Source organism: Epinephelus fuscoguttatus, linkage group LG21 (genome assembly GCF_011397635.1).
Source record: "Epinephelus fuscoguttatus linkage group LG21, E.fuscoguttatus.final_Chr_v1".
NCBI lineage: Eukaryota > Metazoa > Chordata > Actinopteri > Perciformes > Serranidae > Epinephelus > Epinephelus fuscoguttatus.
The window spans coordinates 38,756,978-38,759,477 of record NC_064772.1 but is presented as its reverse complement, the minus strand read 5'-3'; the positions used below and the strand labels follow the sequence as shown (position 1 = coordinate 38,759,477).

The 2,500-nt window shown below is 53.7% G+C and overlaps 1 protein-coding gene across 1 annotated transcript in view; it reads left to right on the top strand.

Annotated features, from left to right (window-relative positions):
• The window catches only part of LOC125881976 (lethal(3)malignant brain tumor-like protein 4), a 26,143-nt gene that overhangs the window by 743 nt on the left and 22,900 nt on the right, over positions 1–2,500 (top strand). The gene's annotated exons all lie outside the window — the stretch shown is intronic.

Below are 2,500 nucleotides of genomic sequence, written 5' to 3'. Positions count from 1 at the left end.
ACCAGAGCCACTACACCACCACCACAGCCACTACCACTACCACCACTACCACCACAGCCACTACATTACCACTACCACAGCCACTACAGCCACTACACAGCCACCACCACAGCCACCACCACAGCCACCACCACAGCCACTACTACCACTACAGCCACTACAATTACCACTACAGCCACTAGAGCTACTACACTAGCCACCACCACAGCCACCACTACACTACCACCACCACCACTACCACAGCCACTACACTACTACCACCACAGCCACCACCAGAGCCACTACCACTACCACTACTACAGCCACCACTACATTACCACTACTACCACTACAGCCACTACACACACCACCACAGCCACTACCACTACTACTACCACCACAGCTACTACTACACACTACCACAGCCACTAGAGCCACTGCACAGCCACCACCACAGCCACCACCACCACTACTACCACTACCACAGCCACCACACACACTACCACAGCCACTACTACCACTACCACAGCCACCACTACAGCTACTACCACACCACCAGAGCCACTAGAGCCACCACTACAGCCACCACCACAGCCACTACCACTACCACTACTACCACAGCCACTACACACTACTACTACAGCCACTAGAGCCACTACTACACTACCACCACAGCCACTACTACTACTACCACTACCACTACAGCCACTACTACATACCACTACTGCCACCACTACACACACCACAGCTACTACTAGAGCCACTGCAGCCACTACTAGCCAGCTACTACACTACCACAGCCACTACCACCACCACCACTACCACAGCCACTACACATGCTACTGCCACTAGAGCCACTACACACACTACCACAGCCACCACCACCACTACCACTACTACAGCCACAGCTACCACTACAGCTACTACCACAGCCACTACCACAGCCACTACACTTACCACCACTACCACCACTACTACTACTACTACAGCCACTACACAGCCACCACAGCTACTAGAGCTACTACAGCTACTACTACTACTACTACTACTACTACTACAGCTACTACAGCTACTACTACTACTACTACTACTACTACAGCTACTACATATTACTACTACAGCTACTAGAGCTACTACAGCTACCACTACAGCTACTACTACTACTACTACTACTACAGCTACTACATATTACTACTACAGCTACTACTACTACTACTACAGCTACTACTACTACTACAGCTGCATGTGCTACTGCTACTGCTACTGCTGCAGCTGCTGCATGCTACTGCAGCTGCGGCTGCTACATGTGCTACTGCAGCTGCTGCTGCTGCTGCAGCTGCTACTGCTGCTGCTGCAGCTACTGCACTGCTGCTACTGCAGCTCTGCTGCATGCTGCTGCTGCAGCTGCTGCTGCAGCCACTGCAGCTGCTACTGCTGCTGCTGCTGCATGTGCTGCTGCTACTGCTGCTACTGCAGCTGCATGTACTGCTACTGCTGCTACTGCACTGCATGTACTGCTGCAGCTGCTAGCTGCAGCTACCACTGCAGCTACTGCTGCAGCTGCTGCTGCTACTGCTGCTGCTGCAGCTGCATGTGCTACTGCGACTGCTACTGGGCTGCATGTACTACTACAGCTACTACTACTACTACTACTACTACAGCTACTGCATGTGCTACTGCAGCTACTGGGCTACTGCAGCTGCCACTGCAGCTACTGCTACTGCTACTACTACTGCTACTACAGCTGCATGTACTGCAGCTACTGGGCTACTGCATGTGCTACTGCAGCTACTACTGCTACTGCTACTGCAGCTGCATGTACTACTGCAGCTGGGCTGCTGCATGTGCAGCTACTGCAGCTGCTGCTGCTGCTGCAGCTGCATGTACTACTGCAGCTGCTACTGCTACTGCTGCTACTGCTGCTGCTACTGCTGCAGCTACTGGGCTACTGCAGCTGCCACTACTACTGCTGCTGCTACTACTACTACTGCAGCTACTGCATGCTGCTACTACTAGCTACTGCATGCAGCCACTGCAGCTGCTACTACGGCTACTGCTGCAGCTGCCACTGCAGCTACTGCTGCAGCTACTACTGCTGCTACTACAGCTGCTGCATGTTACTACGGCTGCTGCATGTGCTGCAGCTGCTGCTACTGCTGCTACTGCAGCTGCATGTGCTACTGCTGCAGCTACTGGGCTACTGCATGTACTACTGCAGCTACTCTGCTGCTGCTGCTGCAGCTGCCACTATGTGCTGCTACTGCTGCTGCTGCTGCTGCTGCACTGCTGACTGCTACTAGCTACTGCACAGCTGCTACTGCTGCAGCTACTGCTGCTACTGCTACTGCTGCAGCTACTGCATGTTACTGCTACTGCTACTGCTACTGCTGCTGCGGCTGCATGTGCTGCTGCTGCTACTGCTGCTGCCACTGCATGTGCACTACCAGCTGCTAGAGCTGCTGGCTACCACTGCTGCTGCTGCTGCTGCTACTGCTGCTACTACTGCTACTGCTGCTACTGC